The 11,687-nt window shown below is 38.9% G+C and overlaps 1 pseudogene; it reads right to left on the bottom strand.

Annotated features, from left to right (window-relative positions):
• Positions 1-2,128: 2,128 nt before the first annotated feature.
• Positions 2,129-3,299, bottom strand: LOC134367462 (large ribosomal subunit protein uL30-like; annotated as a pseudogene).
• Between the last annotated feature and the right edge of the window lie 8,388 nt (positions 3,300-11,687).

The raw sequence follows: 11,687 nt of genomic DNA, 5'->3' as shown, positions 1-11,687 counted from the left end.
CTGAATCGTAAGCCAAATAAACCTCTTTTCTTTATAAATTACCCAGTCTCAGGTATTGCTTTTATAACAACAAAAATGGACTAAAACAGAACCTATCCGAAAAGACTTCCTAGCCAGCCGACCCTCTCTGAGTCTCACCAGCCAGAATTAGGTCATACTCATTCCTGATGATTACTGGCAAGGAAACTGATACTACCCCAATGGCTTTCTAGCCATCAGGATTTATTCTTGAGCAGACAATGGGGTTGACCATCTTCTACCATATGGCCGTTTCTCCATATGAAGAGTGGTATATATCTGAACAAACTAAGGATACTTTTGGCAAGAAAAAAAAATGGAAGATGACTGGGACAAACAATAAATGGAAAGTAACTCATAGGGTATTAGTAAATAAAAGCATATATTATGCAAATAATATAACATAATACAAACATATATTTAAATAATATTACATCCTTATGTTTCTGACAAAAAAGTACTCAATAAATAATAGCTACTGATAGTATAAGTGTCGTTGGTATTATTATTAAACTGTAAGGTTAACAGTACTATAATAGGAGCCATAATTGGGATGCAAAAGAAATATACCTTGATTTTACTACTTATTAACTGCATGGCTTAGACTCTTTACTGAGGATTGGAAGAATTCTCTAAAAGAAAAAATTGTAAATATTTTAGGTTTAGTGGGGCACATAGTTCTTTTTTGTCACATACTCTTTGCTTTTTTTTTTTTTTTTTCAGCTCTTAAAACATATCAAAACATTTCTGAGCTCCCAGGCAGTACAAAACAGGCGATCCCTATCTTAAAACAAGTACTTAGCTTCACTGTGCCTCAGTTCTTCCATCAATAAAATGGAGATACTAGCAGTGTTTTCTGTGGAGTGTTGTGGTGAGGATTAAATAATGATATACACAAGTTAGATATAGGGCTTTCACATGGTAGGCACTCAATAAATATTTGTGATAGAGGTTGTTGTTGTTGTTTTAATATACCATACATATGCATCAATGGATGCAAACTGATAAACATATTCGGAGATTAAACACACCCACAACAGCAAGTGAGTACATTATAAGCTAATAAATTTTATGGTATAAGTGATACATATATCTTTATGTATTTTTATATATATTTATTTTGATATATATTTATATGTATCTATGTGTATATATAAAGTGATATATATGTATATATAGAAAGAGATATATGGTATAACAAGGGGTATAACAAGTGATGCAGTGAAAGACAGAAGAAGAGCATGAGCTCATGAGTCAAGCAGGCCTGGTCCAATTCTGAGTTCATCACTTGGTAGTTGTTTTGACCCCAGATAAGTTATTTCACCTATGTGAGTCTCATTTTCCTCATACATTAAAATTAGATACTAATAGGACCTGTCCCATAGGATTGATCTGAGCACTAAATAAAGATGCATGTCTGTCAAGAGACTATCATGTGAGAAGAACTCTCAATAAATAGCAGTTGCTATCATTTCTCATGTCCTTTTTAGTTGTATTAAATACCTCTGAGGCTGTGTCTCCAAAATAGCCAGTCCATTACTTGTGGAAAAATAGCAATTGACTGCTTGTGATTTGACTATATTTTTGACTGGCATGACCAACCCAGTAACTAATAACAACCAGTGAGTGAAGAAAAACAAGAATTGACTGGTTAATTAAGCCTAAAATCTTGGTCCGATAGCCCTGTACACACAGCTTGATTATAATTTCTTTTAGTTATGTATAGCCTTTCTTAATATATCTGATAAGAAAATGATTGAATTTTATTTAATCAATTTAAAAGTTTATGCCTTAGAGGCTCCTAAACTTCAACTTAGCTGTGTTACTGAGGAGATTGGGTATTTTAACCCTGCCCAGGCTAATACTAGAATTTACCTTCTCATCCTAGGTGTCTGCTAATACTGATACAGTACTAATTTGAGACAAATCTTCAGGCTTTTGATAAAAGTCACCCAAGTCTGGGACGAGAAGTCAAATCTTAATGTGGTTATGACATGGGAAGCTTGAAGACAGAGAGTGATGCTTTTACAAAGAGATTTTGTTTTTCAATTTGAAAACAGTCACTCTTTATTAACTAGGCAGATTGCAAAAAACAATTATGGCAGACACCTTAGTTCATCATTCTAATAAGCCTGTTGATCTGGTCTTCCTTGTTGCCAGAATCTTCACCTTCCGCAAAATGAGTGGTCTTCGTCTTCATCCCACCATGTGAAAGATAATTCAAAGAGCCACAGGAAATTATTTGCTTCTTTGAAGCACTTTCCAACAGTGTAGATCTCATGAATCAGATCTTCCATGCAGGTGATGCTGTATTTACCAAGAGATCGGGCAATCAAAGTGTTATCTGTTAAGACAATTCACTTCTTATTGATTTTGCCATAATCACGCTTTTTGATTAGTTCATTTACTGACTTCAGGTTTGGGTATCCCCAAGCAATATGTGTGGAGTACCCCCCCCCCTCCACAATCCTCAGCATGTTAGTTGAAGCTTTGTTGAGTTTAACAAAGGTGCCATTGAAGATCTGGCGAAGGTGAAGAAGCTGCAATGCCTTTGGGACCTTTGGGCTCACACCATTGATACCTCTGATTCTGATACTCTTTGTATCAGGAAATTGAAAAATACCAATTTAGGTTCTGCAGGTACATAGAAGTTACCAGCTTTTCTTGCCATCCTAGCCATATGATGGAGTTTGGATGCATTGTCCTCCCAGAACTCATATAGAAATTTGATCCCCAATGCGGCTGTTTGAGTCATGGGGGCAGATCCGTCATGAATGGATTAATGCTCTCACTGGGGTAGGGGGGATTAATAAGTGAGTTCTCGTTCTATTAGTTCCCGTGAGAGCTCGTTGTTTAAAAGACCCTAGCACCTCCCCTCTCTCTCTCTTGCTTCCTCTCTCCATGTGATCTGCTTGTACCCACTGGCTGCCTGCCACTTTCCACCATGAGTAGAAGCAGCCTGAGGCCCATGCCAGATGTCCCTGAATCATAAGCCAAATAAACCTCTGTTCTTTATAAATTACCAAGTCTCAGGTATTTCTGTTACAGCAACACAAAACGGACTAATACACCATATGAATCTCAGTTCTGTATAGCTTCCTATTCCTTGAGATAGTGCTTAGCTTTTTCAGAGATAAGCTTCTCCCACCCTTTTGAAGCATCTTCAGGTCAAACTTCTTCCTCAGGCCCTTGACTTTTAATTCTGTGAAATTCCTTCACTTTTTCGTAAGGGTTTCTGGCACAGCAGGAACCTTCTTTTCCTTCTCTTCAACACCCTCCATGGTTCCAGCCGGAAAAGAGCTACAAAGAAATTGAAAATATAAATTTATAATTATAATTTTCTTTCAAGTAACAAATTAGGGTTTTAACAGAATACAGACTAACATTGCGAGATTGTCTACTATGCACTACACATAGTTGGGGAAACTGAGGCACAAAGAGGCCGAGTAGCTTGTCCAAAGTCATATAACTAATAAACGCATGGGGGAAAATCAAGTCAAGTGGGCTTCTTTCCTTGTTACTCATTCAGTCTTTGTGCTGAGTTTAATGACATTAAACTGTAGCTTATCAAATTCTCAAAAGATACTTTAAGAAATGACCCATTTCTGCCTCTCTGGTTTTAGTTCCACTTAGCCTTCAAGAAGACAAATAGCTCATATTTACCAAATTATAGGAGTTAGCTATTTAAAGAGAAAATTTTATTCCCTTATGGTCTGCGGGTTCCTGAAGGGGAAAGGCCATCCCTCCCTTGCTCAGTGCTGCATCCCAAGTAGCTAGAGCAACAATGCTTGTGCTGTGGATTGCACGTTCCCCCAAGCCCACTGAAGCTTGAATTGTGCCCCTCAAGTTTTATGTATTAGAAATGGTCCCCACTGTGACTGTGGAGAAGTTGAGAAATCCTTTTATGATAATTGAAAGGCAGAGCCTTGAAGAGATAATTTGACTGCAGGACCATGCTGTAGTGAATGAATTAATAATGGCGGCCAGAGTTGTGGTTCTGAGGGCTTTGAAAGGAGAGGGCACGAGGAGCTCCACCATTTCCTGCCATGTGAAACCTCTGCATTGCTGTAAAGCCACCCCAAAGAAGACCCTCACAAGATATGTTCCCTGGACTTTGGACTTCCCAGCCTCCAAAATTGTAAGTAATAAATTTTGTTTTCTTACAAAGTACCCAGTTTCAGGTGTTTTGTTATAAGCAACAGAAATGGACAAATACAGAAAATTGTTACCAAAGAAGTGAGGTGCTGCTTATAACAAACACTTGAAAGTGTGGAGCAGCTTTGGAACTGGGTATTGAGGAGAGGCTGGAAGAATTTGAAGGAGCAGGGTAGGAAAAGTCTAGATGCTGGTGAAAGTTTAGAAGACAAGAAAACCAGCAAAAGTTTAGAATGTTTTAGAGACTGGTTAAATGGTGGTGAGCAGAATACTTATGGAAACATGGACTGTAAAGACCCTTCTAAGGAGGCCTCAGATAGAAATAAGAAGGAGTTTAATGGAAACTGGGGCAAAGATCACCCTTGCTATGAACTGGCAAGGAACTTGGCTGCATTCTGTTCATGCTCCAAAGCTTTATGGAGTGTGGAACTTAAAGATGCTGAACTAGTATATTTGGTGGAAGAAATTTCTAAGCAGCAAATCATTCAGGAAGCTGAATGGCTACTTGTAACAGCCTACACTGAGTTATGGCAGCAAAGACATGATAAAAAGCCAGAATTTAAAAGGGAAGCCTTTAAAAGGGTAAAACTTTAGAAAATTTGCAGCCTGGCCATGTGGTAGAGAAGCAGAGAACATTTTCAGGAGAAAAATTCAACAGTGCAGCTCAGAGACACTTTGCAAAGGAGATGAGTACAGAAGAAAGGGATTATCAAGAGAAGGGAAAAAAGGCATTGAAGGTATTTCAGACATCTTGGAGGCCAACCCTTCCATTACAGACCCAGAGGCCTAGGAAGACAGAATGGCCTAGGGCAACAGGCACAAGGTGCCCTCCACAGGCTCACTGACCAGGGCCACCTCAGGAAGCTGCTTCCAGCACCAGCATCCTGGCTGCTACAGTTGTAGCTAAATTGTCACCAAGTGTGGCTGGACTCACAGCTTGGGAAAATACAAGCTGGAAACCTTGAGGGATTCCACATGGTGTAGGTCCACGGGCTCACAGAATGCAAGACCTGTGAAGGCTTAGAAGCATCCAACCCTATTTTAAAGGAAATGTGGAAGAGTCTGGGGATCCAGGAAGAGATCTGTCACAAGGATGTAGTCACTGCAGACAGCGTTCACTAGTACAATGCCAAGTGGAAATGTGGGGTTGGACTTGCAGCAGAAAAACCCCACCAGTGTCATGCCTTGTGGAGCCATGAGAGCAGGACTGCCATGGAGACCCCAGACCTGTGGAGCTATCAGAGTGAAACACCAGACTAGAAGAGCTGAAGTCTGGCCTGAGACCAAGAAAGCCATAGGAGCGGAGCTGCCTGAGGACTTGTGTACCCAACCCCCACATCAGAGGGCAGAGGACATGTAACATGGAGTCAAAGTACATGATTCACCAGATTTGAGATTTGATGCCTGCACTGCTTGGTTTTGGACTTGTTTGGGACCTATTACACCTTTCTTTTGGCCTATTTCTCCCTTTTTGAATGGGAATATGCACCCTATGCTTGTCCCACCATTGTATCTTGGAAGTAGATAACTTGTTCTGATCTCACAGATGGGACTTTGGACTTTGGACTTCTGAGTTGAAACGAGTTAAGACTGGGGATGAAATGAATGTATTTACCTGTGAGAAGGACATAAACTTTGGGGGCCAGGGGTGGAATGGTATGGATTGAATTGTGTTTCCCAAGTTTTAGGTATTAGAAGTTTGATCCATGCTGTAACTGCTAGGGTAGTAAATCCTATTACGGAAATTGAAAGGTGAGGCCTTGAAGAGGTGATTAGATTCTGAGGAACATGCCCTAATGAATGAATTAATAATGTTGGTTATGGGCATGGTTCTGAAGGTTTTTAAAGGAGAGAACATGAGAGTCTCTCTCTGCTCCAGCATTCTGCCATGTGAGACCCCTGCATTACTGCCAAGCAACACACTCACCAGATGTGTTCCCTGGACTTTGAACTTCCCAGCCTCCAACACTGTAAGCAATAAAGCTTATTTTTTTACAAATTACCAAGTTTCGGGTATTCATGTTATAAGTAGCAGAAGTGGACTAATACACTTGGCACAGCACATTTTAGATGCTTAATACATATTTCTTGGACGAATGAGAATTTGAAATTCTAGAGAAAGAAACCATGACGCTTCCCCAGTAATGCATCAGAGAACTGAGCATTCCAGAAGAAACAAACCTGCATCTAAGGCCCACTTCATTTTACTTTTGGGAAATAGTGGGGTCAAAATCCCAGCTGAATAATACTGCAATGTGAGTAGAATTGTCCTATAGTCAATTTTGTGATGCTCCACTCAGATCCCTCTATCAGAGCTGAAGGACTTATTCCTCCAGCTGCTGAAAGTATAGGCAGCAAAGTAGCCCTTAACAGGAATTGGCTCAGCCGAAGTGATCCACCTTGCCCAAAGTCGCATCCCCTTCTGGAGCAGCCCATAGCCAGTAAGCAATTATTTCAGCAGTTAAAAACCTGGACCCACTGCCCAAACTCGGAAAATTTTAAATGGCTATCCCAGCTTCTGAACTCTTCATGGCATTGGCAGAGGTCTTTGTTAAGATGCTATCACAGACCAACTTCTCCCATTACCAAGTTCTGCTTCCTTCCCTTCTCCACCACTGATGTTGGTGTAAAAGAAACTCCTTATTAAACATTCTATATGCTAATCTCTGTCAGTATATCTACTGCCCCAATAACCCAACCTAAGACAAATTCCACTATGTCCTCTTTTCTCCAGGCACACTTCCCTCATGAGGGAATTCTTGCCTAGCACTGCAAGCACTTTCCCATCTAAAATGTAAGGTTCACATAAGGTTTCCAGTCGGGTATGGGATGTAACCAATCACAAAAGCACAAAGGGGAGGAAACAGAACTTCTACACTTCCTTGATGGATCTAGGCATTGCAGGGTTAATAATTTCCTTTCCCAGACTCCTAAAAATTGTTTTTCAAATTTCTCCCTTAGTTAGGAAGAATGAAACTGGGAATGTAGCCTTAAGTGGCCAAGGAAGCTTAACATACTTTTGAAGTCCCAAGCTTTATGCTAAAAATAATTATAAATTTGGCATTCAAGTTCATCATATGTCATGTTTCTTTAAGTTTAAAATGCCCCCACCAAAGCAAAACAAAACAAACAAACAAACAAAAACCTGAGAAAAATTAACTTCCCAAGAAGGTGAATATTCTTCTTGTGGCTTTTCACACAGCAGGACGTGTATCTAAGTTGAAGTGTAGCCACGATCAAAACTCCTGGTTGATTGGGAGAGTCATACTGGAGGTATACAGCATGCAACATTCTGACCGGTCAGTCCTACATCTTCCTAGTTATTAAGTACTTTGAATATCACCCTTACCTAAAATATATGGCTTTCAAGACAACTCGGTTATACCATATTTTGTCATATCAGATATTTTTAATTCTCATCCCTTTGGAGTTTTGTTTCTCTTTCTTGTTTTGCACTTCTTCTACCCCTCTCTTTCTCTCACCACATCCCTTCCTCTCCTTACCTCTGTCTTCCCTTTCTGTCTTCTCTCCCTATCTTCCTTTCACCCTCCCCTCTGTCTACATATTTTTCTGACCATATGATAGGTTAAGTTTGAAGGAGGCAGCTTAAGCATGCTGATACAGGCCTAATATTTTGCATCTTAAATAATATTCAAACTTGGAATTATGCTAAAGCCTCCAAACATTGGTTTGGGGTTAACTTTTTTTACTGAACCAAAAAGCCTTGATTATTTAATTTACATGGTTTTGCTTAATTCTGATACTGTGATACTCTGGCCAGATTCCTGTCCAATGAGCTAAAGATCCGTCAAGCTTAAAATACCTCCAATGTCCCGGCTGAGTTCAGAGTGCATTCTAGATGAAATGTAATTCAAATTTTGAACAGTGTGATATAAAACTTTGACTATGTCTCTGTACTAATAGTAACTATAACAACATTATCAACAAAAATAACAAAAATGATAGCTAAGATTTATTAAGTACTTATTATATGCCTGGTGTTGTGTTAAGACATTTTCATATATTAGCCCACTGAACCCTCAAAACGACCCAATGAGACAAGTGCTATCATTTTTCTTTTTTGCACAAATGTTAAAAATGATGGTTGGTGATGTTATGTGTTTTGCTAAAGGTCATACAGCTACTAAGTGACGAAACCAAGAGTTGAATCAACATAGTCTGTCAATAGAAACAGCGTCCCCAGAATCTTTCAATTCTGTATCAGCATTATCTTGGGAAAACTAATGTCTATGGCTATGTGTCAATTTCAGTACAATGTCAATTGTCATATTCTGTACTCTTGGCTAAGCATGTGCATTATGTGTGTCCGTGTGCCCACGTGCACACATACATTCAACATACACTTATCTATGATAAAAAGTGATGCATGTAATCATAGAGATCCCACCTCAAGGAAGGTTTTCCGGTGCTTTCCAGGCTGAAATTGTTGTTTCTCCTTGATACTTCCATAGTTTCTGCACATTCCGTTAGTAAGGAGTTATTTCATTATATTCAATCATAGGTTATACCATCTACTATAGTTTGACTATGTCCCCCAAAATTTCCTGTATTGGAAACATGCAGCAGTGCTGAAAGGTGAGACCTTTAGGAGGTGACTGGGTCATAAGGGCTCTGTTCTCATGAATAGATTAATCCATTCATAGATTAATAGATTAACAGATTAATGGATTATCAAGGGAGTGGGTTAGTTATCATGAGAGTGAGACTCTTATAGAAGTCAGTTTGGCTGTCTCTCATGAGGCCCCTCACAATGTGATGCCCTGCACCACCTCGGGACTCTGCAGAGAGTTGTCACCAGCAAGAAGTCCCTCACTAGGATCTACCCTTTGACCTTGGACTTCCTGTCCTCCAGAACTTTAAGAAATAAATTTCTTTTCTTTATACATTACCCAGTTTCAGGTATTCAGTTATAACAACAGAAAACAGACCAAAACATCATCTGTTTTCCCCACTAGATCATGAGCTTATTTCAGGAAGTCCACTTAGCTCTTAGCATCATATCTGTTCCATATTAGGCACTATATAAATGAGTTGCAATAAAAGCAAAAAGTACCAATAAGGGCAAAAAGAAGGGAGCTACTAAATCTTACTAAATGAGTCATGGAATGATTTGTAAAGGAGGTGACATTCCAACTTGGAGTATGCTGAGTATATAAGAACAGAAGAACATTATAGGCAAAGGGAATAGGCTATTTCTGAGCTCCAAAGGAAATGTGAAAAATTGTGAGGGATGGAGCATAAGATGTATGAAAGAAGGTAATACATGGCATGGACAGCAAGTGGAAAGAAGTTCATGATCAGGCTGCAAGAATGATTGGGTACAGGTTGCAAGTGGTATCTATACTAAGGTCAAGGAAAAAGAATTAACATATTATATATCTGATGGGGAGACGTGGAAGGGTTTTAGAGATTTTATACTGGGACTGACAAGGCTCATTTTAATTTTAAAAACATGATCCTGGCTGCTATATGGAGAAAGGAGAGGATCCATAAGAGAAACGGTAGAATAATTAAGGGCAATTGCAGTCATTCAGGTGAGAGAAGACGATGGCCTGAACTGGGGGTCACAGTGCAGATGGACAGAAGTAAATCAATTCAGGATTTGAAAAACACAGAGAGAGGTGGAATTGGTGGAATATGAGGGGAGAATTGATTGATTGGATATGAAGAAAAATTAAAGAGTTCTGAATGAGGATTACAGAAAAATAACATGTTTGAGGATGAGGTAATGCATTTGGTTTGATGCATCTCATACATAGTTTTTATAGATGCACAAATTATTTTTACCACAGTTGAAAAACAAAGATTAAATTTCCTGTAAAATGGAAGCAATAATATGGATGACAACCAAGGTCCTCAAACCACTCTTTTGACTTTCAGTTGCTATTCATAGACATGCAGTTTGTTTGGATAGAGTTAATATTTTTAATTGTATTTCCTGAACAGAATCATCTACCTTGATCATTTCACTCCCTCAAAAATTTTCTCTTATAATTCTTCTTGCACTTTATCATAGAGGTTTATCCCCTGTTATAGATTCTTAAAATTCAAATACATGATTTGTTAATTTCATGTAGTGTTGAATATATTATTGTCAGCATGTTGTATTACATTAAGCCAGTTTACAATCATAGATACTTGAAAAAAATTATAAATAATAAAGCTTGATTCTCTTTCCTTTGCAGTTTCTCTTTATTCAGAAGCTTATTTTAGCTTTTATTCTTTTCTTTAATATTACTTTAAACTAGATTTTGTCACAAACGTAAACACCTTCAACGTCCAGGTAGGTATGTTAAATGAGTGAAGCAGGCCACTTATAAGATAATAAGAAGTGGTGGAGCCTATAGTGAAAGGGGCCTCATTTATTGACATTTAAAAAGAGAGAGAGAAAATAAACATAAAAACGCTGTTTAAGCAGAATTAAAACATATTTGCTGGCAAAACCATCAATTTTCAGACTATATTTTAAAGATTTTATGAAATAGGGATTTCCATGGAATGGATAGTGTCTCTGCTACAACCAGAGACTATTCTATCTTGACAATGGGGGGATTAAGAATAAAAGCATCCTAGATGTGAAAAATGACAGTCTAGTAGGGAAGGAAAGAAAGCTAACCTTGAATAGGGTCAGGTGAGATAGGACCAGAACTGGCATTAATTTGGCTCCGGGACTGGCCACTGATATGGTTATAGCATCCAAATCACAATATTCAAGTGGGCATGTTTAATTTAGTCTGGTGTAATCAGTAATGGTAGTAATCAGGCCTTACTGATATGATGAGCAGGACATGGCAGTAGACATTTTTAGGTGCAATGTTGCTAAGAATCAGACCATTGACAGCAACACATGTGCTGGGGGTGGGGGTGGGGGTCCCATCTGGTTGAGAATTAGGCATAAAGGAAACTAGATTCAACTCTTCAGGGAAGTTGGGTAGCATGAGATCATGAGATTAGTAGAGCATCAGGTTATTTAGGAAGTTTACTAGAGTTCTGAACAGTTTTCTAGGGATTCAGAGTACAAATTAAGAAAACAGAAAAGAAATACTATAATACAGCCTGGGCAAAAATGTAGGAGGGAAGGGAATGGCTGCAAAGTAGTGGATACTTATGTACCCAAGACAGCAACATTAACTTTAGATTCAATCCAATTGTAAAAACAGGATTCCTGGCATCTCGCCAGGCTAGTTTACGATAGACTCATATAGTGAGTGGGACTAAACCTATAGGATGAGAATAGCAACTAAGTGGGCCTGGGGCTGGAAAAGTTAGGCAATGGCTTCTTTGAGCTGGTCCCTGCTCCTCACCTTGGTGAACATGTTATCTTACGAAAGTCTAAAACAACCCTAGAGACATATTCCAACTGCTTGACATGCTAGTTTGGAAGGCAACAAAGCTGCTACAGATTACCTGAGCTAGAGTTTTGGGACTTAATCTGACTTTAATGCTGAGCTCTGAAAGATGTAGTAATCGGTGAATACGGTAACGTGAGGAGT

The sequence above is a fragment of the Cynocephalus volans genome, chromosome X (genome assembly GCF_027409185.1).
Source record: "Cynocephalus volans isolate mCynVol1 chromosome X, mCynVol1.pri, whole genome shotgun sequence".
In the NCBI taxonomy this organism is placed as follows: domain Eukaryota; kingdom Metazoa; phylum Chordata; class Mammalia; order Dermoptera; family Cynocephalidae; genus Cynocephalus; species Cynocephalus volans.
Note: the sequence above shows the minus strand (reverse complement) of the source record. Positions and strands in the feature narration are given on the sequence as shown.